This window comes from Canis lupus, chromosome 20 (genome assembly GCF_003254725.2).
Source record: "Canis lupus dingo isolate Sandy chromosome 20, ASM325472v2, whole genome shotgun sequence".
Lineage (NCBI taxonomy): Eukaryota > Metazoa > Chordata > Mammalia > Carnivora > Canidae > Canis > Canis lupus.
Genome location: NC_064262.1, coordinates 5586663 through 5613944, shown reverse-complemented (window position 1 = coordinate 5613944; position 27282 = coordinate 5586663). Strand labels below are relative to the sequence as shown.

The 27282-nt window shown below is 36.6% G+C and overlaps 1 protein-coding gene and 1 long non-coding RNA gene across 5 annotated transcripts in view; one reads left to right on the top strand and one right to left on the bottom strand.

The window, feature by feature from the left end:
- The window catches only part of TMCC1 (transmembrane and coiled-coil domain family 1), a 241320-nt gene that overhangs the window by 105996 nt on the left and 108042 nt on the right, over nucleotides 1–27282 (bottom strand). The gene's annotated exons all lie outside the window — the stretch shown is intronic.
- On the top strand, nucleotides 10026–13214 carry LOC112661298 (uncharacterized). Its single transcript, XR_003137589.3, has 3 exons — nucleotides 10026–10460; nucleotides 10613–10662; nucleotides 11772–13214. It is a non-coding gene; the product is annotated as an uncharacterized LOC112661298 (long non-coding RNA).

Genomic DNA, 27282 nt, shown 5'->3' with positions numbered 1-27282 from the left:
TGAGATTACTCTGCAGGAGAGGGGAGGCTGGAGTAAAAGTACCCAAGGTAGGGATGGTGGCAGTAGAATGGAAAGAGATGAAAAGAAAGTAGACAAGGAGATTAGCCACTTTTTTTTTTTTTTTTTACTGTTCTTTGTACTTAAATTCATTCATGAAATAATACTTATTTAGCACTTATCAAATACCAGATACTATTCTATGTTTCTGCATGAGTGAACAAAAGAGATAACTATCTTTATCATAAGGTTTACACTGGGGGGCACACAAAAGAAAGAAAAATATATAATGTATCAGATGATACTAAACACACTGGAGGGAAAAAAGAAAATAAACTGAGGAGGAAGATAAGAAGAGTTGGGGAAAGGGTGTGTGTGTGTGTGTGTGTGTGTAAGAAGTAGTTTGCTATTTTAAATAAAGAAAACAGTCAAAACCTTGCTGAAAAGGTGACCTCTGAGCTGTGACCTCAAAGATGTACAAGAGCAATCCATACAGATATAGATCTTCCTTGACTTATGATGGAGTTACATTCCAATAAAGGCACTGTAAGTTGAAGATAGTGTAGGTCAAAAATGCATTTAATATACCTAACCTACGAAACATCATAGCCTAGCTTAGCCTACCTTAACTGTGCTCTGAATGCTTGCATTAGCCTATAGTTGGGCAAAATCATCTAATACAAAATCTATTTGATAATAAACTACTGAAGAGCTCATGTAATTTACTGGATACTGTACTGGAAGTAAAAAACAGAATGGTTGTAGGGGTATAAGATACTTCTATCAGTTGGTTACCCTGTGACTGCGACTGACTGGGAGCTACAGCTGCTGCCACTACCTAGTACCACACAAGAGAGTGCTATACTGTGTGGATGGCTATCCCAGGAAAAGATCAAAATTCAAAATTCCAAGTACAATTTGTATTGAATGCTTATGGCTTTCACATTATCATAAAACTGAAAAATCACAAGCTGAACCATGATAAGTCAGGAACCACCTATATTTGGATGAAGAGCTTTATAGGTAGAAAAAAGAATAAATGCAAAGGAACGGAAGCAGAACTGTGGTACATTTGAAAAACAGCAAGGAAGGGGTGCAGCTAGAGTGGTATATGTAAAGGAAGTGAACAGTAAGAAATGAAGTAGATGTTCATCTTTACATACAACCTACTATCTCCATTTACTATGCTCCAAGTTCTTTCCAAGTTGGAATATATACAGAATGTATATTATATGTTCTAAAATTTCTTACAGTTGTAATGGTTGGGTGTTATTGAATACAATGATGAATAATAACATCATTTCATAAGACTCAAAACCCAAGTAATCATTCACCACTAGCTACTGAGTAGAATGGGTCAGATTTCCAATTCTGTCCAAAGAGAATCCTGTTGAGACGAACCTTTGTGGCTAGTTTCCTTTTTTTTTTTTCTGAAAAGATTCTATTTATTTATTCATGAGAGACACACACACACACACAGAGGCAGAGACAAAAACAGGTTCCCTGCGGAGAGCCCAATGTGGGACTCAATCCCAGGACCCTGGGATCATGACCTGAGCCAAAGGTAGACGCTCAACCAGTGAGCCACCCAGGTGCCCCTGTGGTGAGTTTCCTAAGTTTCAACACAAACATACTCTACACCAAAAAGAGAATGGGAAGTTATACTCAGGTTTTGTTTGTATCATTTCATTGTATATCTTCAAATAATTAAAAGAGAGGGAAAAAATATTAGGCAAGTATATTAAAGAGTTCGCAGCTAAAACTCCACAAAGTGATAATATTAAATGATCCATATATATTATATATCTCAAAGACAGTTTTCTAGATTTCCCTCTCTGTTCACTCCATGGAAGTTAAGCCATTTAGGCTAGAACTCCATTACCCTGGTTAAATTTCCCCATAGAAAATATAAATTATCAGATTAGATTTTGAAAGGATGTTCACATTAGAATTCCCTAAAAAAAAAAGATATAAAATTTTCAGTAAAGACAAAGTGATCTGCTTCTTAGAGAACACCTGATAGAACAAACTGAAATTTAATGGAAATTTTCTGTGTTACCACAGGCCAAGTCTATTTACATTACCTTCTTTTTAATCTACATGTTTTGCAATAGGGTTCTGTTACAGGTCTATGAGTAGAGCAGAGGCTAAGTTCTAACTAACCCCAGGGTGTCCAAAAGGGCAAATTTTTCTTTTCATTTTCTCATGTAAACCAAAATGATTAAGAACAAATCAGAAATAGTTCCTATTATTAAGTATCACATGCATATTCTATATATAGACATGACAAGTAAAATGTGTTCCTGTCTTTATTTTTTTTTTGTTCTTTTTTTTTTTGTTCCTGTCTTTATACACCATTCCTAAAACATGCTTTCAAAATAGTTACGATTAATTTAGCCTAAACAAGTTCATTTAAAGGATTCTTAAAAGGTTAGTGATTCCATACTACAAACTTATGTGTTACACACAAAGGTTATCTTCCAGCTGTGAATAATAGCTGGATAGTTAAGAGAAAGTACCAAGCCTAGAAAGATACCATTTTTCAACCATTAACCTTTAAGTAAACGATTAGCAATGTTTTTCAATGAAAAATAATGAGCCTGAAATTCACTTCTACATTTTGAACTTTTAAAACATTTGACTAGACCTATTATTTCAGAAATACATACATACACACCACGTATGTAGTAAATAGTTTTAAAAAGTAAGTCTACCTTCCACCCTCAGCCCAAGTGTCCCAGGTCCTTTTTCAGAAACAATCACTGTTACCTATCCAAAGATAGTCTCTGTACATATAAAAGGGGGAGCAGGTATATGTGCATATTTTAAACTATATTTTTAAAGAACAGTCACTTCTTTTCAAAAATACTCATGGAAAGGGACATCTGGCTGGGTCAGTAGGAGGAGCATGCCACTCTTGATCTCGGGGTCATGATTTCAAGCCCCATGTAGGGTGTCGAGATTACTTAAAAAATAAATAAAACTTAAAAAAAATACTTATGGGGGCACCTGGGTGGCTTAGTCGGTTAGGCTTCCAACTCTTGGCCTCAGCTCAGGTCTTGATCTCAGGGTCCTGAGGTCAAACCCCACATTGGGCTCCACACCCAGTGTGAAGCCTACTTTAAAAAAAAGAATTTATTATTTATGGAATAAATTTATGGAATAACAGAATAATGAAAATATCACCACCTTAAATTTATACAGTACTTTACAGTTTTGAAAGCACTTTCAAGTATATTTGTTCACTGATCTTCAAAACTAACATCCCTTGGTAAACATATTTCTACTTCAAAGAATCATCTAATTGAGTCATTTACTATATCCATCTCTCTTAGGAAAGTAACACTCAAATCAACCCCAAATGAGATTAACTGAAGAAACAAAAAAAAGCAACACACATCCAAGGAGGTTAACTATCTTTTGTTGGTGGCATTATCTGCTTTCTCAGATCTACAGTCTATAATTTACTCTAATTTTTAAAATTTCAACTGGCATCAGTATCACGGAAACATTTCAGAGTTACCATACACATATTTCTACATTAGTTCCTCTATTTTAGCTTATTATTGCCAATATATTTGAATATGAAAACCATTCTCTATTCCTTACCTATTCCCACCACATCCATAACACATGGAATTAATCCTACTAAGGGTCTCGTTTCATTAACATAAGAGCAGTATCAATCTTCCTATTTTGGTTCTATAATACAACAATCCTTCCATGCTGATGATACCACTAGTTGATTTAGGCCTCCTAAAAGTGGATTAATGAGTCACAAGAAGATGTAGCACTTAATTTCTGGCTAAATACAAACACCAAACATTATATTTCCAAGTATGAAACCAGCTGATGTCAGGGCACCAACATCCCTCTCTCTGAAACAAATAAAATCTTAAAAAAAAAAAAAAAGAAAAAAGAAGAAAAATAAACTAGTTGATGTCTGAAGTGATGGAGATATGATTAAATGAAAATGGCATAGGGCATTTGGGTGGCTTAGTGATTGAGCATCTGCCTTTGGCTCAGGTCGTGATCACGGGGTCCTGCACTGGGCTCCCCACAGGGAGCCTGCTTCTCCCTCTACCTATGTCTCTGCCCGCTGTGTCTCTCGTGAATAAATAAAATCTTTATTTTTAAAAAAGGCATTAAAAAAAGATGTTGTGCATATTTCCATGACTTAAAAGCATCCATCCAGTACAGACTCCCTTGCCCATATATTTCAGGTTTTAAATTACATATAATACTTCACTGTACCCATATAGTACATTAAAAAGGTTCAAAATATATTTTTTAAAACTGTGGTAAAATCTTTTTTTTAAGAATTTATTTATTTATTTATTTATTTATTTATTTATTTATTTATTTATGACACACACAGAGAGAGAGAGCCAGAGACACAGGCAGAGGGAGAAGCAGGCTCCATGCAGGGAGCCTGATGCGGGACTCAATCCCAGGTCTCCAGGATCAGGCCCTGGGCTGAAGGCAGATGCTCAACTGCTGAGCCACCTGGACTGCCCTAAACTGTGGTAAAATCTAAGTAAAATCTACTATTTTGGCCTTCAGAACACTTTCCAAAACCAAACAGTTTTCCAAACACTTTTCCAAAACACTTCAAAACACTTTCCCTAATTAAAATGGAAGTGAAAGATTCCTCCTCCTTTAAGTGGTAAGAATACATTCATAGGAAAATTAAGTAAGTCATATATATTATTTCAAGTCATAATCCCCAAAGAAATCAGAGAGAAATTCAAAAGAAGGGGCATCTGGGTGATTCAGTCAGTTAAACATCCAACTCTTGATTTTACCTCAGGTCATGACCTCAGGGTTCTGAGACTGAGCCCCAAATCAGGTGTGGAGTCTACTTGAGACTCTCACTCCCTCTGGTCCTCCCTTACCCCTCTTAAATGCCTACTCTCTCAAAAAAACTTTTTCCAAAAGAAACTCTTTTTGAAAAAAAGTTTATATTATGAACTCAAATTATGATCAATACCTCCCTAAATCTTAAGTTTCTTTTGCTGATACAAAACTGATACCAAATGGTAGGACACTACCAACGTATGAAGGGCAAGAATAATGTTTTTAGACAATCATATTTTCAAGTGCTCTACAAGTGTGGATTAAATGATTTCAACAAATCAATGGCTGAACTGTGTGTGTGTGGGAGCCCACAAGTCCTATTTCTCAGTCATTCATGTTTTCACAGGCCAACTCAAGGTATACTGTATGATTTTATATTTTATGTTTTCTTCATATGAAAAAAAGTATTTCAAGATTTTATTTTTTTAAGAGAGAGAGAGCACATGTGCAAGTGAGAAGCAGGGGAAGGGGCAGAGGGAGAGGGAGAAGCAGACTCCCTACTGAGCAGGGAGCCCTATTTGGGGCTGGATCCCAGCTCCTGGGATCATGACCTAAGACAAAGGCAGATGCTGAACCGACTGAGCCACCCAGGTGCCCCTTAAAAATTTTAATATAGCAAGAGAGAACATTCAAATCAAGGAAAAAAATGTGGTATGAACTGAAAAAGCATCAAGGTATCATTAATTTGATGTTATTTTAATTATCTTTGTTTGATATGGAGAGTACATTTTGTGTTGCTATACCTGTCCTAAAGAACTTCAGCCTCTCATGAAAATGTTAAAAATAAATGTGAACCCCAAACTGAGATAGCACTTTAGTTCCATATCGGGAAAATTAAAGTCCAAGTTATCTTAGAACAAACTGTACAGCATTGTATTTCATGTTAAAAGGGTCAGGAGGAGATCCCTGGGTGGCTCAGCGGTTTGGCACCTGCCTTTGGCCCAGCGCATGATCCCGGAGACCCAGGATCGAGTCCCGTGTCGGGCTCCTGGCATGGAGCCTGCTCCTCCCTCTGCCTGTGTCTCTGCCTCTCTCTCTCTATGTCTATCATAAAACAAAAACAAAAACAAAAACAAAAACAAAAAACAAAACAAAAAAACAAACTTTAAAAGGGTCAGGAAACATATATTCACATTTTCTTACACATGTATGAACAAACACTAGAAAGATAAATGAGAAACTGGTTACCGAAGGAGGTAGGGATATAAACCAGGAGAAAAGACAGAGCTGGAAGCAAGGTTTCACAGGTAATTTTTTTTTTTTTTTAAGATTTATTTGTTTGAAGGGAGGAGTGGACAAAAGGAGAGGCAAGGGAGTGGGGCTTGATCTTACAACCCTGAGATCACAATCCTAAAATCACGACCTGAGCAAGGACCAAGAGTGAGACGCTTAACCAACTGTGCTGCCCAGGTGCCCCCATAGTAGGTAATTTTTAATTTTTGAACTTATAAAAATCATTACCATTCAAAAGTAAAATAAAAGGGTATAATATTTTACTGGAATAATCTATCTTCAAACCATTTCTCAAAGCCCCCTGAGCTTTTATCGTACCTCCTAAAAAATTGAAGTTCCTGCAAAAAAGGGAAAAGACTGATTTTCTATTACCCATATAAAAGATAGGGAAGAGGGGAGGTTAGAGCCAAAGTTACTTAAGACCTTCTGAATGTGTAACTCATTGTATTTAAGCTCTTTAACATTATTATAGAAACTTAAGAGTAACTTTTTCTCTTTCATAAAAGTTCTTTTAAAAAGGTAGTACATTCTAAAGGTTCATAAAAATGCATGTAGTTAACTTCAACCTACTAAATTAAATATGGCTTTATTGAATCAACTATCTTATTCAAACCAATGTTTCTCTGGCCAAAGAAAAAGAACTTCAATTGCAAGAAACACTTACCAAGTTTGACTGATAAATTTAAACCCTATTGGACATTAATTTCAACCGCAGGGGAAAAGAGCTGCTCTAAGAAGTTACGCAAGTGTCTTACTATACTATTTTCTATAACCATGTATACACATATTGGGAAACATCAGAGACCATGACAGTAGAATGACTAATACACCAGAAGCTCATGGAGACAGTTGGTGTGGGGAAACAGAATGGGTTTGGAATTACTAAGTTTGAACCTGACTCTACCCTCCTGATTTGGATAAATGACCTAACTTCTCCAAATCTGTTCCTTTAGTGACAAAATGAAGCTGATACCACCTAACTTGAACATCTGTTGGAGAATCACATGATAATCCACATTGGCAGGTTCCAGATTATTCTGACTGGCTCATGCAGAGCCTTGGGGCAGAAAGAAAAAGTTTCGTTAGTACATATGTTTAAAGTCACATGTGAGAAAACTATGTAGAAAGAAAATAACCTAAAGTGACAAAGAAAAAAGAGGAATTTTCTGGGAGTCAGGTAACTGGAATCTAGTCAAAAAGAATTATTGAACATATCTTTTTAAAAATGAAGCTTTTTACTTCATCTATTTCTTCATTTACTTCCTCCTTTTACAAGTTCAGATGTGAACATGTATTAGCCAACCTAGAGGAATCATTTGAATACTCTAGAGAAAATATCCGGTTTAAGTAAACATGGCTATCAAACTTAAGATAAAAATAATTTAAATTAGATATTAGGTTTAAAATCACTGCAAACATTTATAAATATTTCCTTTCAAAAAATTTCCAACAGAATTTATAGATGATCATATGAATATTCTTTTTTGTTAAAATAGGAAATTGCTTTTAAAATATGAGATCATCTTAAGACATTTCTATACTTGTGGAAGATTATTTCTTATTGGCAAAAATACTTGTTACTAAAGTTGTAATCATATGAAATTGCTATTATTCAATTTTTATTATTATTATTATTCAATTCAATTGACCTACAAAAACCTAATTTCACTTTCAGTGTTCAATCTCAAGAAACATATGGGTTAAGCTGAAAAGACAGAAGAGAGGTACAGTGCATTCACTGAAATTAAAAAAAGAAAACTGACATAACTATTCATTTCTCCTTCATATTTCAGCACCTAAACAGATTGAAACAATTAATATTATTTCTTCAATTCATTATTGAACAGATGCTATATTGAGGGCATGTGATAGAAAACAAATTTCCTTAGATTTGGCTCTAACCATTCAGTATAGGACCCAGAAACCACATTAAAATGGAGGGGAGGAGTGACAGAAAAGAGGAGTTAAAGAGGTTATTTCTTTTAATGTTTTATATAATGTACTTTTTATTTCTTCATGTTCCAGAGAAGACTGTTCCTAATTCTCCCAAAGTGTCTTTTCTATAAATCACAGCAGGACATATAGCATAAAGTGAAAAGCATGAAGTTCAAAAAAATAATTGGAAGAAAAATATTGGTAGCAAAGCACCTACACTATTTGCTAATTAGAAAATTATCACCTGGAAAAAAAAAAAAAAGAAAAAAGAAAATTATCACCTGGCTCTGAACTATTTCAGACACCCTTGTGCAGAATAATTACTGACCTGAGAATCTACATATCTGCTTATTTTTATTTATTTATAAAAGATGTTATGTATTTATTCATGAGAGACACAGCAAGAGAGGAAGAGACATAGGCAGAAGGAGAAGCAGGCTCCCTCCAGGGACCCTGACGCAGGACTTGGTCCCAGAACCTTGGGATCACGATCTGAGCCAAAGGCAGATGCTCCACCACTGAGCCACCCAGGGGCCCCCATATCTGCTTTTTAAATGTACTACATATTTGGAAATATATAAACCAGAGGTTGTTCAAAGAGAAACAAAAAATGATTCTTTTACAATTGCTTAGAAGAAATTTGGGGGCTTCTTGGCCCACTACCCCCAACACAAATAGTTAGACTTGGGGGAAGAGAAGCAAGGGAAATTTATTTTACTACTTCTAAAAAGCCCATTAGGCTTGGGAATCCAATGATAAAATTTGACACGTGGATGGGCCAAAAGCTTTGCTCATTTCTGCCCCGAGTGCACACTTTCTACACTGAGGTCACTTGTGAAGAACTAAAACATCTTCTCTTTAGATAATAACACATTTTAGGATTTAACAATTCTGACTAACAACCAAGAAAGTGAAGCATGCCTACCGATTTACCATTTGTTTAAGTTTCTCCCTGCAGAGAATGAACTGCAACACAATTCAGCCACCAACTTCTAACTTTTTTGAATAGGCTTTTTAAAGAACAGAATGATTTTTGAAATAAAGCTCAACTCTCAGCACACCTCTTTCCAAACTAGTTCCTGCACCAGCTAAAAAGAGAGCTCCACGACTGGGTCAAGAGAGGGCTGGCCTCCGCTGGAGCTGATTTAGAAAATCAGCAGCCCCTCTTCCAAGAGAGCTTTGCCTTTTTTTTTTTTTTTTTAAAGTTTGAATTTCTTAGGTTAAAAGAACTTTTCCCTCAAAGCTGCACAAATGGAACCTGCTTTCCAAGCAGAATTCTGTAAAAAATTGATTTGTGAGCCTTCCGGTTACTGCTTTTCACAGAACTCCTTCATTAAGTATGCAAATTTCTTAACATGACCACTCACTTTAACATTTTCATGCAGGTCTTGCTTATTTATTTTTTTTTGGAAGTTTTCCCCAGTTTAAAACTAAATTTTGTACAAAAAGTACTGATTCCACAGACCAATAAGGCTTTTCTTATCTCGGTCAACAAGCTGCTAGATTAATTGCTAATTAAAAATGCACTTTTTACCCACTATTGTCTTTCACGCACACTCCTTTGGAAACTGTATCTCAGAAGCCAACTATAACTTCCACCAAATTCACAGATGACAGGTTTGGTTTTAGGGGAACAAAATCTGGAGTTGCCGGTGCAGTCAGCCTGAAACCTTTGTGTCTGTCAGACGAAAGAACAAAAGGCAGCGCTTCCTCCCCCAACCCCTCCTCAGCTCTGGAGGAAGGCAGGCTTGACAGAACAGTTCTAGAGAAAAAGGAAACCATGCGGAATCTAGTGAGTTTCCCCTAAACACACACACAAAGCTACCCAAGCTACCCACCTTGGATAGCTGCCTCCTGAGGCTAAAGCGTTGAACCATGGTCACCCTGAGTAATCTTCACACAAAGCAATCCACGAAGGGAAGGGTGTTGTGTTTTGTTTTGTTTTTAAAAAACAGCTTCTTGGAAAAGTCGGTGGCAAAACATTTTGAAGACTGTCACAAAAGTCCAAAGAATTTCCCTGGGAGTCTTAGCAAACTTGGAACCACTTCATTGTTCCATCGGGAGATACTGCAAAGCCTACGTCGGAGAGGGCGGGCGGACCCGCGGCAGGGAGGGGCGGAATCCCGGAGCTGCTGCGCCCAGTGCCAAGCTCGGTTGGACTTCCTGTGAGTCAGCCGTGAGGGTCTAGACAGAGGGACCACTCCTCCTCTCTCCACCAAATCCTCAGCCCAGGATGCCGCTGTGGTGTCACCTAAGACTCCGGGGGGCCGAACCTGATGTTCTGGTCGGTATGGGGCCAGGAGTGGCGCACTGGGGTTAGAAAGCATCAGCTTCAAGCAGAAACCTGGCAACCGCAGCAATTCCTCCCACCAGAAAGCCCTCCCAGTGGAGGAGGTCTCCTGCAAAGAGTGACATCCCCTTCTCAATCTCCACCTCAGGTGATCTGCTGGGTAAAATGGTGTGAATAAAAGGAGGTGGCAAAAAGCCCCTGCCTGTACCAGCTCTGCTCGAGGAGACTCCTCCCAGCTGGGCTCGGCAGCTGTCCGGCTTTGTCTAAGGTAATTGGCCAAGCCTTTCCTCTTATTCACAGGGAGGAGTCCCGCCCTGGGAAGGAATGTCAGGTGCAGAGACGCATACTTGGTGAGTGACTTCAACTTCGTTACAGGGTGACTTCAACTTCCTTACCAAGTTAAACAAACTAGGGCTGCCTCCTGAGCTAATTGACTTCTCTCATTAAAACAATGTAATTTAAAAAAATTTACACACATAGCAAACAAAAGGAACAGGTCAGGGTGAATTAATGTAGGTAAAGAGGTATGAAAATGATAATCCTAAGGGCAGTTGCAAAGATAAAATATTTTGCTATCATTTGCCAGTCTCTTCCTGTTTGATTCTGCTGCCAGACAACCAATGTAAGGACAAAGCATCATTTGAGTGAAATTTCCATTCTACATACTCCTCTCTGAATTGTTCATGACTCCTAAGTGATTTTTAAAACTGACCAGGGCAGAACTTGTTGGTACATATTAATTTTCCTTGCTCTAGTGATTCTCAATCTTGTAAGTATGATTACATCTTATGCTACATATAGACTTTGCTGGAATGAACCCACTATGTGCAGTCCCTGTGTTAGGCATTTCACATCTATCATCCTATTTATTTCTTAAACACCTCTGTGAAATAATATCCCAATTCTTCAGATAAGTAAAGCAGGAATATTCTTAAACATCAGTATTATTATGAGAAAACCATATAGTGTTACTATTTTTTTCTTTGTGCAAAAAAAGTGAAAAAAGGGTTTGAAAAGACAAATCTTTTATACAATGGTTATTCTCAATTATGCTCTTTTCACACACTCCAGTTTCCAACTATCACCAAATATGATGCACAATTTTAAAAACCTCACCTAAAATATCACACACATATTTCACAATATCTTTGGAAGAGTAGGAAACAGATTCGAACAAGTAACAGGATGCCATAGCTCCAAATAAATCATTCTAACCAATTATATATATAAATTAAGTGGAAAAGGGTTGAATATATTTAAACTTTTTGTGAAATTCCAAAGGTAAGAAAACTTTAATCAACAACTATGACTAAAAAAAAGGCTCCTTTCACATCTAAGGCTCAGAGTAACCTAATATTTAAACTGACTGAAATTTAAGTCCAAGTGAAAGGTAGGCTGACAGAGAACCTGAGTTCTGTTTATGTTTTGTTCCTTGTTTTGTTTTCTTTTGTTTTTAAAGGGTAAGAATACTAGTACTTCCAACTTTTCCCTACAAGAATGAAACCGAAAACACAGAAAATTTCTCCTGGGAATGAAGAAAGACCTAATGAGATGCTGGTGTGGAAATAATGAAGTTCCTTAGAGAAAGACATACTGTTTTAAATATAAACATGAGGTGTTTCTGATATAATCAACTGGAATCCTAGATAATTGCTAGATTGCAAAGAATTGCAAGATTCTTTCTAACCCACACCTCCCAAAGAAAGGAAAGAAGAAAAGGAATTAGAAAAAACTGGGATACTTGGGTGGCTCAGCGGTTGAGCGTCTGTCTGCCTCAGGGCATGATCCTGGGATCCTGGATCCAGTACCAGTCCTGAGTCCCACATCCAGCTCCCTGCAGGAAGCCTGCTTCTCCCTCTGCCTGTGTCTCTGCCTCTCTGTGTCTCTCATGAATAAATAAATAAAATCTTAAAAAAAAAAAAGGAATTAGAAAAAACTGTCAAAAGTCTACATACCTAGATACACAGAAAATGTCAACTATGAATTGAACAGGATATAAATCCTCAAAGTCCAGATACACATAAAAAGACTTACAGATTAAAAGAATGGTGTCTTCATTCTGGGAGGAATTTACTCATTTTTTTGTCTATTAAAATAAACACAAACCTCTAATTGTTCAAATGCAACAAGACCTATTAAAAATCATTTGAGTGTATGCATGCAATCCAATCATTGATAAGATGACAAAAAACTAAAAAGAACTTCAATAAACATAGCTGTTAGGAGAAAAATTAGAATCCCTGAATATGATCTATTTTGAGGTGTCCAACAGCAAAGGATGAAAATAGTAGACCAAGATAAAAGGTTATGAAAGAATAGCTAGAAAGACAGAAATGTATAACCTAGAGAAAAATCAACAGCTCTGCAATCATTCTTTTATTACTCCAAGACCTGAATAAACAATGTCCTTTTCAGTAATCTGTGAAAATCCACAACCCCCATACTGTATGTGGAAACAGACAGGAACTGTCCATGGGCTTCTTAATCTTTTTGGATCACACACTCTTTGTGGATCTGTTAAAAGCTATGAACTCAGTCACAGGAGTGACATACACGAAAATCATGAATGGACATACTGTTTTTTTGACACAATTCCAAATGGTTAATGGATTCCCCTAAAGCTTATCTACATACCTCATTTTAAGAACTCTTGTTTCCTTGGGGTGCTTGGTGGCTCAGTGGTTAAGTACCTGACTCTTCATTTTGGCTCAAGTCATGATCTCAGGGTTGTGAGATTGACCTCTGCACTGGGCTTTCAAGGAATATGAAGACTGCTTGAGATCTCTCTCTCCCTCCTCGTCTGCCCCTCCCTCCCCTGCTTGCATGCTCTCTCAAAAACAACACAAAACAAAACCCCACAAACTCTTGTTCCATTCATAAATAAAAACGAGATGAACATCAATCACTAAGCAATCCTGTCTTATGTTTTCCATCATAGGTAAGAGTTCTAAGTTGATTTGGGAAACAGAAAAAAAGTCTGCCTTTGACATATTGGCCCCAGTTCCCCAAACATTTTCCTTGTCAAATAATCCACTTCCAAAGCCACAAATAGTCTTTAGGAAATGGTATTTTATTTGCCTTAGTTTTTATTTTGTAGAAAAACAAAGAAAAATATTTTATTCTCCTTGTTTTATCCATATTCATCATCTCTAACCCCACACTAGGGATAATATTAGTACTTATCTTATTATACACTGTCCTGCATATGTATAAATATATGTAAGTCTGTTTGATTTAACTAAAACTATACTGCTTTCTGATTTGCTTTATCACTTAAAAAGTCCAAAACAGAAGCACCTGGATGGCACAGTCAGTTAAGCAGCTGACTCCTGGTTTCAGCTCAGGTCGTGATCTCAGGGTCATAATCTTAGGGTCGTGAAATTGAGCCCTCTGTCGGGCTCCACACCAAGTGTGGAGTCTACTTGGATTCTCTTCTTCTCCCTTTGCCCCTCACCCACCTCTCTAAAATAAATAAATGTTTAAAAAAATTCCTAAACAACAACAGAAACATACAAATACCTTGGATAAATATTTATAAAACTTAAATAATCATCCCAATTTAGCTGGTTTCTATATTTGAAACACTTCTCTCTCCTCCTTTTGTATCATCTTCATTCTTAAAATTCTGTATAAACACATTTTTAAATAAGTTGATATTAAAGTTGTATACTACTGAATATCATGTAGTACGAACTGCACTTTTATAGAGAAGTAAACTAAAATTCAAAGAGGTTTTCAAACCTGCCCCTAAATCACAGAGATATTATTAGAGTTGGTACTAGAACTAAATACAAATTTCACTACATTTGCTGTTTCCATTACATACTTCCTATTTTTAATAATTTAAAACGCACTAAAGACAAACACTACTTAAGACATTCATGCAGTAAACTTTTTTTGAAACTGAATAATGATTCTATTTAAAAAAATGTGAACCTTTACACTTTGAGTCTCCCCAAAGCTTGGCACAACTGAAGTAATATGCTTAACAGTTCCTTTCCCTATCTCCTTGGTGTCCATTCTTGTAAGAGAGTAATAATAAATAAATCATATTGTTCAAACATCATTGTGGGTTTTAACCAGAGTCCTGTGATAAACCAGAAGTAACAGCAGCCAGAAGTAACAATGCTAGCTAGCTACCAGTCAATAAACAAAGCATAAAAATTTAATGGGCTTTCATTATCCAATGCCACGTCATTTCAGAAAGCCCCCTTTCATTCATGCACTAAACAAGTATTTTATGACACCCTTTACTTTTAAGGAGGTTACATTGTAGTCAGGAAATAGAAAACATAAACAATTGTCATTAATGTGGCAAGTGCTGTAATAGCAGGAATAGCAATGGAGTGATGAACTTTCATGGGACAAAAAAAATCTTAAGCCTGGAGTCTTTAAGGTTTGAGAGGAATTTTGCAAATGGACAAAGATGGAGGAGGGCATTCCATGCAGCAGAAAAAATACAAGTTAAGGACACAGAAGTGTGATTCAAGTGGTAAGTAAAACTCAGTTTCTCACATTAATAAGGCAACATATTGTTAGCTGGCAGTGTTCAGAATTCTTTTGTTTGTGGAATGGGATTAACTGTAACGAAATTCAGTTATTCCTCCTTTCTAAGTTGCACATTTGTTTACCATTTTTCTATAAACTGCCAAATGAGAAATCTTTAACAAATAATAATGTGACAGGTTCTCTCTTTATAGAAGTTATGACTTTTATTTACTGTCTGCCTTTAAAGCAAGTAAGAAGGAAATCTACTTTCAAAAAAATTTAGTAAATAATGCTGTCAACCTTGGACTCCTATGGCAATTCAGGCCCCTTAAATGATATGGGATTTCTATCTTGCAAAAACAAATTTCATTTGGCAATCCCACAATAGGTAACAATACAGATACCACGTTTTATCCACATAGAACAGATTAAGTAATTTGTGTAGTTATTTATAAAAGTCCAAGCCACTGTCAATATAAATAACCCTGAAGGCAGTACCTTTTACTAAGTAGTAAAAAGATGTCGATGATCAAAAAATTTGAATACTTCTTATAGTCAATTCCATAACTAATTCATTGTGATGGCTGATTTAAAGAGCAGTCAACCACATCAAATAGCATTTTTATTTTGGTGAACTAGGCATGGCTCTTTCAAATATGCTAAATTAAGGTTGCCTCCTTTTTATATCAGCAGTGTCTTAAGAGTTTGCATTTATTTACCCCAAAAACCTCATGCCACGTATCACCTACAGTAAATGCATACAAGGGAGAGGGAGAAAAGAAAAGGTAGAAGAGGGAGACAAAAAAGAGTTTATGTGCTTACCAAGTGCCAAACAACTAAAGAAACTATTATCTATTATGTTGCAAAGAATACTACAATTGTAAATATGGAATAATTAAACACTACAAAAACAAGTCCTTAAAACAGTTTATAATGTATTCCAGGTGCTGGTCCCTGCTTTCCCTTTCCAGACTACTTTTTTTTTTCTTTAAGATTTATTTATTTATGATATATATATATAGAGAGAGAGGCAGAGACACAGGAGGAGGGAGAAGCAGGCTCCATGCAGGGAGCCCGACACGGGACTCGATCCCGAGACTCCAGGATCGCGCCCTGGGCCAAAGGCAGGCGCCAAACCGCTGAGCCACCCAGGGATCCCCCCTTTCCAGACTACTTTAAACTTAACACAAATTTCAGCTTACATGTCTGTACCTTTAGGAAAGCCTTCTCTATCAACCCTCACCAACCCCTTTCTCTACCTTACCAAATGATTCTTCCTTACTACACTGTACAATAGTCCTTCCCCTTAACTGTGGAGGATACTTTCAAGACCCCCCATGGATGCCTAAAACTGTGGATAGTACTAAACCCTATATATATAATGTGTTTTCCTAGACATACACATTTATGATAAAATTTATAAATTAGGCAGTTAGAAATTAACAATAACCAGTAACAAAATAGAACATTACGTCCATATATTGTAATAAAAGTTATGTGAATTTGGTCTTCCAAAATATCTTATTGTACTGCACCCATCCTTCTTGTTGATGGATCTGAGATGATAAAATGTCTACACGAGATGAAGTGAGGTGAATGATGTAGGCATCGTGACTACTATCCTGACCTTAGGGGCCCTGGGTGGCTCAGTTGGTTAAGTGTCCAACTCTCGACTACAGCTCAGGTCCTGAGATCAAGCCCCACATCAGGCTCCATGTTCAGCAGGGAGTTTGCTTGAGCTCCTCTCTCCTTCTGCCCTTCTCCCCTGCCTGTGCACTCTCTCTCTCTCTTGCTCTCACTCTTTCTCTAAAATAAATCAATCAATCTTAAAAAAAACCAAACTACTATTGACCTTCTGACCATATGTCAGGAGGATCATCTCCTTCTGGGCTGCAGTAAAAAGTAAAACCAGTATAAGAGGGACTGCTGTTATTAGAATCTATTCATCTTCACCTCCCTCATCAAAACATAGGTCTCTTAGGGACAGGGATCCAAATGTGTTCCTAGCAGTATTCTGGAACCTTCTAGGTCCTTAAATATGTATTGAATAAATGGCTTTAAGAATAAAGCCATGTTCAATGGCTCTATACAATTTCAAAAGATTCTAAGACATTCTAGGTTTCCCTCTGTTTCCCTCAATGATCTCCCATACCCCCCAAACTCCCTGATCTTTCCACCTAATTGAATTCTACTTAACCCTTCTATTCCACTTTTGTAAGAATTAATGTTATTAACTATTTGTCAATTATTTATCTTCCATTTATGAAATACTCTTTATATTTCCAATAAAATATTTCTTGTGAAAATTCAGAAAATACAATAAAACATAAAGAAGAAGAAACTTTGGGACACCTGGGTGGCTCAGTGGTTGACTCAGTATTTGACTCAGGGCATGATCCCGGGGTCCTGGGATGGAGTCCCACATCGGGCTCCCTGCCGGGAGCCTGCTTCTCCCGCTGCCTCTCTCTCTCTGTGACTCTAATGAATAAATAAATAAAATCTTAAAAAAAAAGAAAAAAAGAATAAGAAACTTCATCCAAAATATCACCATACAGAAATAACTACCACCAGTGTTTTGAAGGATTTCTATCTGGATTTCTTCTTGCTCTTTAATTATGTAAGTAATTTATGAATGCTTAATCACTGTAACCACTGTTATCAGTTTATCTTTCCTTTACAATGAACTTACTTAGTATTTACCTATAAAAGTATGCAGTATCAGATGATCTCACTCATATGTGGAATTTAAGAAACAAAACAGGATCATAGGGAAAGAGAGGAAAAAATAAAATAAGATGAAATCAGAAAGGGAGACAATCCATAAGAAACTCTTAATCATAGGTAACAGTCTGAAGGTTGCTGGGGGTTGGGGATGGGGTAACTGAGTAATGCACATTAAGGAGGGCACATGATGTAATGAGCACTGGGTGTTATATAAGACTGATGACAATCACTGACCCCTATCTCTCAAACTAATACTACATTATATGTTAACTAAATATAAAGAAAAATAAATTTTAAAAACGTTTTAAAAAATATGGCAAAAAATAGTATGCAGTATTATCTTCAGGTTAGCTTGGTATGTTTCTTAGCCCAACTAATATCATAATATACATTTTAATTACAGCTCCCTTTGCTGTGGTCTGAATGCTTGTGTCTTTCCCAAAATTCATATGTTGGAATGCTAAAGCCCAATGTGATATTAAGAGGTGGGAACTCTGCGAGGTACTACACTCATCAGGTTGGATTTGTGCTCTTGTAAGAGGGATCCCACAGAGCTCCCTAGCCCTTTCCATCATGTGAGGACACCACAAAATGTCTACAACCTGAAAGAGGGTGCTTTCATGCCATGCTGGTACCCTGATCTCAGACTTCCAGGCTTCAGAACTGTGAGAAATAAAATTTTGTTGTTTATAAGCTACCCAGTCTGGTATTTTGTCATAGTGGCCTAAATAAACTAGATATTGGCTTTTAAGAGTTCAAGAATTTAGAAATTTTTGTTGGAAGAAATTTAGAAATTTTTGTTTTGTTTTGTTTTAGAAATTTAGAAATTTTTGTTGGACTCCTAATTCTGGGAAACAAAAGGTTTTTGGAGGGAGGGTGGGGGGGGATAGGGTAACTGGATGATGGGCACTAAGGAGGGCACTTGATGGGATGAGTAATGGGGTGTTATACTATATATTACAAATTGAATTTAAATTAAAAAATTAAAAAAAATAAACTGCAAAAAAATGGGAAATTTTGTCAGTATATATAGATCTCCATTATTGCTACATAACATTCTACAATAAAGACAGTTCATTTAGTTGAGTTTATTATTTTATGTAGTTTATTTTTCTTGATGACAAGTTAGATTATTTCTTGTTTCTGCTGGTACAAACAATATTGCCCTGTACATGCCTACCTTTGGACATATGATATTTTTTTCTCCAGGATAGATACTAAGATACGACTCTACTCATTCAAGATTCAGCCCAAACTCATTTTCTTCAGTAGCCAGCTCTGTCCAGTTCCATTCACTGTCATTTCTGCTTCTGTATAACTCAGAGTGATACAGTTCCTGTACTTTTGTATTTGCTACTGAGGTCCTGTACTGTTATGTAGTTTTCTAAGCATTAAGTATAGGATTACATCTTATACTTTCTGTATGCCAATTATATAGTATCTTAAACAGTGCAGACATTTAATAAATATTTGTGGAATATCCTGAAAGCCATAAAAGAAACCATAATTTTGTCTGATAGGATATATAACTGTTCTACTACCTTATTTATTTATTCCAATATAAAAGATTACACAAACGAATGTTGAACTATTACTGCTTTAGATTCCATTTTCTCCATTTGTAGACCTCACAAAGGAGAAAACCAAATGCTTTACTCAAGTTCAAAATATTTTAACTCCCTTTTAATTTCATGTCTTCTGAAGAGAAACATTATCTGGCAGAATTTATACTTCAAAAATTGATACTAGGGAGAATGACATTAACAAATTTCCAGATGAGGTAGATATAGGCCTTCCTTCTCCCATACAAGCAATAAGTTAACAATATATGGACCAAAATACCACTACAAAACTTTAGAGAATAGCTAAGAAGCTATAGCACCCATACATGATAACATGATGAACAAGACAGGATAAGAACGAAATGTGTAGAAAAACTTATGGTGTTTGGTGCACCCGTTCATGCTACTTATGCACAGCATAATGTGGAACAACCAGGAGGAAACCCCCCATGCTAAGGTTTTCCCCTCAGGAACACAAACAAAACAGACTAAATGTCCTACATACTGGCTTGTATGAGGGGCTGGTTTCTGTCTTGACTGACTCAAAGCACTGAGAGGACTAGAACCAGAGTTGAAAGATGTTGCAAGTAACAGGTAAGCAGCAACTTAGAACTGCATTTCTGCAGGTAAATGCCCCGGGGACCTAAGATCAGAAATGGTTTGAGAGGTTCTAGAACCTCCAGCCAGGTAGAAGTGAAGATATTCCCATGCAGAAATTCAGTATGCATGCATCAAGTGTCCAAATCCCAGCCAAAAAAACCCCCAAAACCCCAGCAAGCAAGCAAGCAAGCAAGCAAACAAACAAGGAAGTTTGGCCCAATTAAAGGAACAAAATTCCAGAAACAGACCTTAAAGACCTACCCAAAGAAATACACACATATAAGGTGCCAGACAAAAAATTTAAAATAAGTCATAAAAATGCTCAGCTAAAAGAGAATACAAACAGCTAAAAGAAAACAGGAAAATGATGCATGAAAAAAATAATAAAGAGAAACTATAACAAGAAAAATTCCGGGACGACTGGGTGGCTCAGTGGTTGGGTGGCTGCCTTCAGGTCAAGTTGTGATCCTGGGATCTGGGATTGAGTCCCACATCGGGCTTCTGCGGGGAGCCTGCTTCTCCCTCTGCCTATGTCTCTGCCTCTCTCTCTCTCTCTCTCTCTCATGAATAAATAAATCTTAAAAAAAATTTTTTTTTAAATAAAAAGAAAAATTCTAGAGCCAAAAAGTACAATAACTGAATGGAAAATTTCATTAGAAGGGTTCAACATCAGAGCTGAACAGGCAGAAGAATCAATGAATTTGAAGGCAGGTCCTTTGAAATCAAAGTCAGAGGAGCAAAAAGAATGAAGAAAAGTCAATCGACTAAGGGATTTATGGGAGGGAAACTATCAAGTCGATCAACCTTTGCATTATGGGAATCCCACTGATAGAAGAAAAGGACAGAGAGCTTATCTGGAGGAACAGTAGCTGATAGCTTCCTAAATCTGAGGAAAGAAACAGACATAAAAATTGAAGAAGCTCAAAAGGCTCCAATTAGGATAACTCCAAAGAAAACTGCACTGAGATACATTTTAATCAAACTCTCTAAAGTCAAAGAAAGAATCTTAAAAGCAGCAAAAGCAATTCATCACATACAAGGAAGCTTCCATAAGATCATAAGATTTCTCAGAAAAAACTATCCAGGCCAGAAGAGAGTGAGACGATATATTCAAAGTGCTAAAAGGAGGGGGGGGGGAAACAAATTTTAACAAAGAATATTGTATCAACCAAAAATATTCTTTAAAAATGAAGGGTAATTTAAGACTTTTCCAAATAAATTATAGCTGAGAGACTAAACTAATAAACTAAAGCTGAGAAACTAAAATGATAAACTGAAGTTAGTTCACTGCAACTAGATCTGTTCTACAAGAAATGCAGAGGACATCCTTCAAGTTGAAATGAAAGGACAGCAGACAGCAACATGCTGCATAAAAGTATAATGGTCTCAGGGTGCCTGGGTGGCTCAGTTGATTAAGCATCTGACTCTTGATTTCAGCTCAGGTCATGATCTCAGGGTCCTGGGATCGAGCCCCATGCCAGGCTCTGTGCTCAGCCTAGAGTTTGCTTGTCCCTCTCTGTCTGCTGCTCCCCTCTACCTGTGTGTACGTGCATGCACACACACACACACACACACACACACACTTTCTCTCTCTCTCTCTCTCTCATCTCTCTCTCAAATAAATAATAAAAATCTTTAAAATATATGTATATAAAATGATCTCTGGTAAAGGTAAATACACAGATAAATATAGTAACCCATACTACTATTAATTTGGTGCATAGAATTTTAATGACAAAAACATACAAAAAAAGTATAAGTCTATGTTAATGGATATACAATATATAAATATGTAATTTGTGACATTAATAACAAAGAGGAGGGTGGAGCTATAAAGCAGTAGAGTTTCTATATGGAATTTAAATTAATGGTTTAAAAAACAATGCTAGGGTTGCCTGGGTGGCTCAGCGGGTTGAGTGTCTGCCTTTGGTGGGGGTGGGATAGAGCCCTGCATTGGGCTCCCTGCTTAGCAGGGAGTCTGCTTCTCCCTCTGCCCTTCCCCACTGCCAGTGCTCTCAAAAAAATAAATAAAATCTTAAAATAATTTTGAAAAATAAAAAGTAAAAAACAATGCTATAACTTTAAGATGTTTTATGTGATTTCAATGATAACCAGAAAAAAAAGTATCTACAGAATATATACTAAAGGAAATAAGAAAGATACTAAAGCACATCACTACAGTAGTCCCTCTTTATAAGTTTCACTTTCTGTGGTTTCAGTTACCTATGGTCAAGTGCAGTCTGGAAGCAGATGATCCTTCCTTCTGATGTATTCTCATAAGACCAATAGCGGCTTAATGATATTCCCCAATGTGTTTGTCATTCACCTCACTTCATCTCATCACACAGGTATTTTATTATCTCACATCAACATTAGAATAAGACACTTTGAGAGAGAACACAGTCACACAACTTTTATTATAGTATATTGTTATAATTGTTCTATTTTATTATTGTTGTCTTATTGTGCCTAATTTACAAATTTATTTTTATCATAGGTATGTATATATAGAAAAAAACAGTATATATTGGGTTCTGTACTATGCAGTGTCAGGCATCCACCAGGTGTCTTGCAATGTATCCTCCATGGATAAGGGAGGACTACTGTATAAAAAATAAACAGAACACAGGAGCACCTGGGTGGCTCAGTCAGTTAAGCATTTGTCTTCAGCTCAGGTCATAATCCCAGGGTGCTGAGATGGAGCCCCGCATCAGGGTCCCTGTTCAGTGGGGAGCCTGCTTCTCCCACTCCCTCTGCTATTCCTCCCACTTCTGCTCTCTGGCTCTCTCTGTGTCAAATAAATAAATAAAGTCTTTTAAAAAAACAAACAAAACACAAAGGAAAGCAGTGAAAAAGGAGAGACCAGAAAAGCTATAAGATATATAGAAAACAATTAACAAAACAATAGTAAATCCTTATCAGTAATTACTTTTTATGTAAATGGATCTACACAAAACCTGAACATAGATAAATACAGCAGCTTTATTCATAACTGCCCAAACGTAGAAACAACTCAGATGTCCTTCATTAGGTGAATGGATATACTGTGCTATATCCAAACAATGAAATATTATTCAGGGATGAAAAGAAATAAGCTACCAAGCCATTAAGGCACATAGAGAAACCTTAAATGCATGTTATTAGGTAAAAAAAGACAATCTGAAAAACTGCATATTGTACAATTCCAACTATAGGACATTCTGGAAAAGGCAAAACTATGAAGACAGTAAAAAAAAAAAAAAATAGTAGTACCCAGGGATTAGAGATGGGGGTGAGGGAAGGGATAATTGGGCAGTGAAAATATTGATACTTTAATAGTGGATATGTGTCATTATACATTTCTCCAAACACACAAAATGTACAATACCAAGAATGAACCCTAAAAGAAAAAATGAGCTTTGAGTGATTATGATGTGTCAATGTAAGTTCATCAATTGTAACAGATGTAATGGGGGATGTTAATAATGGAGGAGGCTATGCATGTGTGGGAGCTGGGATCATATGGGAACTCTCTGAAATGCACTATAAATCTGAAACTGCTCTAAAAAATATAAATCTTGGGGCACCTGGGTGGCTCAGTTGGTTAAATGTCTGCCTTCGGCTCAGGTCATGATCTTGAGTACCACGATCCAGCCCCATGTCAGGGTCCCTGCTCAGCAGGGAATCTCTGCTTCTCCCTTTCCTTCTGCCCCTCCCTGCTTTGTGTTCTCTTTCTCACTCACTCTCTAATAAATAAATAAAATCTTCAATAAAAAAAAAGGATAGAAAAAGATAGTTCATAAAAGTGGCAACCAAAAGACAGTAAAAATGGTTATATGAGTATCAGACAAAATAGACTTCAAATCAAAATCTGTTACAAGAAACAAAGGATATAATGATAAATAGGTTGGATCACCAAAAAAAATCTAACAATGATAAATATTTATGCACCAAACCTCAGAGCTCCTAAATATATAAAGCAAACTGAAAGAAAAATAGCTACACATAGCAGATTTCAATACTCCACTTTCAAAAATGGATAGAACAATGAGACAAAAGAGCAATAAGAAAATAGATGACTTTAATAACACTATAGACTAATTAGAATTAAAAGACACAGAACACTTTCACCCAACAACAGTAGAATATATATTCTTCTCAACTGTACATGGAACATTCTCCAAGAAAGACTGCAAGTTAGGACACAAGTCTTAACAAATTCAAAAAGATTGAAATCATACAAAGTTATCTTTTCTGCTCACAATGGAATAAAATGCAAGGAAAACTAGAAAATCTATAGTTGTACAAACAATACACTCTTAAACAACCAATGGGTCAAAGAAGTCACAAGGTAAATTAGAAATATCTAGAGACAAACTGAAATGAAAATTCAACATATCAAAACTTAAAAAGTACAGCAAAAGCAGTGCATTTGGCAGTGCAAGCAAAAGAGGGAACATTACAGCAGTAAATGAGTACATTAAAAAAGAAGAAAGATCTTAAACCAACAATCTAAGTGTACCTGAAGAAACTAGAAAAACTAAATTCAAAGCTGGAAAGAAAGAATACAGATTAGATCAGAAACAGAGAACAGAACAAAAGAAAAAGATCTATGAAACTAAGAGGTGCTTTTTTAACAGGATCAACAAAGTTAACAAAGCTCTAGCTAAATTATGTGAAAGCATGAGAGCCGGCATGTGGGTGCGTGAACAGGAGAAAATTAAAATCAGAAATGAAAGCAGGGGGCAGCCCGGGTGGCTCAGCAGTTTAGTGCCACCTTCAGCCCAGAGCATGATCCTGGAGACCCGTGATCAAGTCCCACGTCAGGCATCCTGCATGGCGCCTGCTTCTCCCTCTGCCTGTGTCTCTGCCTCTCTCTCTCTCTGTCTCTCATGAATAAATAAATAAAATCTTAAAAAAAAAAAATGAAATGAAAGCAGGGACATTACAATCAATGGCACAGAATAAAAAGGATTACAGGAGAATACCATAAATTAGTAGGCCAACAAAATGGTTAACTTAGAAAAAAATGCAAAAATTTCTAGAAAGACACAACATAACCGGGACTGAATTGTAAAGAAATACAAAATATTAACAGATAATAGGAAAAGAGAATGAATCATTAATGAAAAAGCTCTCAAGAAAGAAAAGCCCAGGACCAACTAGTTGGCATCAATCTAATAATTAAAACAAAAAATTACTATGAATCCTCCTAAAACTGTTCAAAAAAGTTTAAAAGGAGGAAACACTTCCAAGTTCAATCTATAAGGTCAGAATAATTCTTCTCCCAAAGCCAAAGACACTACAGAAAAACTACACACCAATATCCTTAATGAATATCATCAATGTAAAATTCCTCAGCAAAATAATAGCAAAATGAATTCAACAGCACATTTAAAGGATTATACACTATGACAAAGTGGGATTTATTCCTGGAATCCCAAGATAAGTTTAACATTTGTAAAGTGATTAATATGCCACAGTTATAGAAGGAAGGAAAAACATCATATGATCATCTCAACTGATGCAGAAGAAGCATTTGACAAGACTCAAGACACATTCATGATAAAAACACTAAAAAACTAGGATTACAGGGAAACTACTTCAACATAAAAAAACCCATTAATGGAAAGCCCACAGCTGACATCATACTCAATGGTTATAGACTGACAACTTTCTAAGACCAGAAATAAAGCAAGGATGCCTGCTCTCACCACTTCTATTCAATATAGTAATGGAAGACCTAGTCAGAGCAATTAAGCAAGAAAAAGGAATAAAAATGAGTAAAAGGCACCCATATTGGAAAGGGGAAAACTAAAATTATCTTTGCTCACAGATGGCATGAACATATATATATAGAAAACCCTAACAATTTCACACAAAAGGATGTTAACACTAATAAATGAATTCAGCAAAGTCGGGGATACAAAATCCATACAAAAAATCAGTTGTGATTCTATAACAATGAACAATCTGAAGAAATTAAGTAGAAGAAAATAATTCTACTTAAAATAGCATCAAAAAGAATAAAATAATAAGCCTAACCAAAAAGAAAGACTTGTACACTGGAAGCTACATAACATTATAGAAGGAAATTTAAAAAGACACAAGTAAAAGGAAAGATATCTTCTGTTCCAGGACTGGAAGACCGAATACTGTCAAGATGCCCATACTACTCCAATCAACCTACAGACTCAACAAAATCCCTACCAATACCTCTGCGGCATTTTTTTTTTGCAGAAATAGAAAAATCTACTCCAAAATTCATATGGAATCTCTGAGGACTCTGAATAGCCAAAAACAGTTTTGAAAAAGAACATAGAGGACTCCTATTTCCTGATTTCAAAACGCTTTACCAGAATGCCTAGCTGGCTCAGTTAGGATAGTGGGTGACTATCTCAGGATTGAGAATTCAAGCCCCACATTGGCTGCAAAGATTACTTACAAATAAAGTCTCTTAAAAAAAAAAAAAAAAAACCAACAGGGCAGCCCTGGTGGCCCAGCGGTTTAGTGATGCCTTCACCCTGGGGTGTGATCCTGGAGACCCAGGATCAAGTCCCATGTTGGGCTCCCTGCATGGAGCCTGCTTCTCCCTCTGCCTATGTCTCTGCATCTTTCTCTCTGTGGCTCTCATGGATAAATAAATAAAATCTTTTTTTTTAAATCATAAAAAAAAAAAAAGACAACACTTTACAAAGCTGCAGTAATCAGAACAGCACGGGACTGGAATAAAGACAAAGATCAATAGGACAGAATAGAAACTAAAGAAATAAACCTTCACATATATGATCAAATGATTTTTTTAACACAAGTACTAACCCCACTCTGTGGGATAAGGAACAGTCTCTTCAACAAATGGTGCTGGGGAAACCAGATGGTCACATGCAAAAGACTGAAACTGGACCTTCATCTTACACCATAAACAAAATTTAACTCAAAGGACACAAAAAGAAAAAAAAAAAAAAGATTATTGGAATTTTATTAAACTTTAAAACTTTTGTGTAAGGGAAACAACAGAGCAAAAAGGAAATCTCCAAAATGGAAGAAAATATTTGCAAATCATGTATTTAATAAGAAGTTAACGTCCAGTAGAGGTAAGAACTCCTATAACTCGACAACAAAAAGCAACTCATTAAAAAATGGGCAAAGGACTTAAATATTTCTCCAAAGATAATATATAAATGATCAATAAATGGGAAGCCCCGTGGCTCAGTGGTTTAGCACTGCCTTCAGCCCAGGGTATGATCCTGGAGACCCGGGATCAAGTCCCATGTCAGGCTCCCTGCATGGCCTGCTTCTCCCTCTGCCTGTGTCTCTGCCTCTCTCTCTCTCTCTCATGAATAAACAAACAAACAAACAAACAAACAGTCAATAAGCATATGAAAAGATGCTCAAAATCACCAATCATAGGGACACCTGGGTGGCACCCCCTAGGTGGGACTCCCCTGGGTGGTTAAGTGTCTGCCTTCGGCTCAGGGCATGATCCCAGAGTCCCAGGATGGAGTCCCATATTGGGCTCCCTGCACGGAACCTGCTTCTCCCTCTGCCTATGTCTCTGCCTCTCCCTCTCTCTCTCTCTCTCTCTCTGGGTCTTTCATGAATGAATACATTTTTAAA